This window comes from Tupaia chinensis, unplaced genomic scaffold (assembly GCF_000334495.1).
Source record: "Tupaia chinensis unplaced genomic scaffold, TupChi_1.0 Scaffold149448_1, whole genome shotgun sequence".
NCBI lineage: Eukaryota > Metazoa > Chordata > Mammalia > Scandentia > Tupaiidae > Tupaia > Tupaia belangeri.
The window spans coordinates 370,501-370,733 of NW_006209292.1; positions in this window are offsets into that span (position 1 = coordinate 370,501).

Genomic DNA, 233 nt, shown 5'->3' on the forward strand with positions numbered 1-233 from the left:
AGGTGTCCACAGTTGTTTTCCATTCCTTTTTTCCCCACATTTTATTGATTCACAAAATTTCTTAAATAATCTAACTACTTTTGGGGTCAGCAGGTGGCAAGGTGGATAAGGGCACTAGATTCCCACATGGCGAACTATGGTTCAAGTCTCAGACCTGGCGGTTTGCTTTCTCACTTTCTCTCTCTCTCTCTCTGTCCCTCTCTAGTCAAATTAAAAAAAGAAATACCATAACC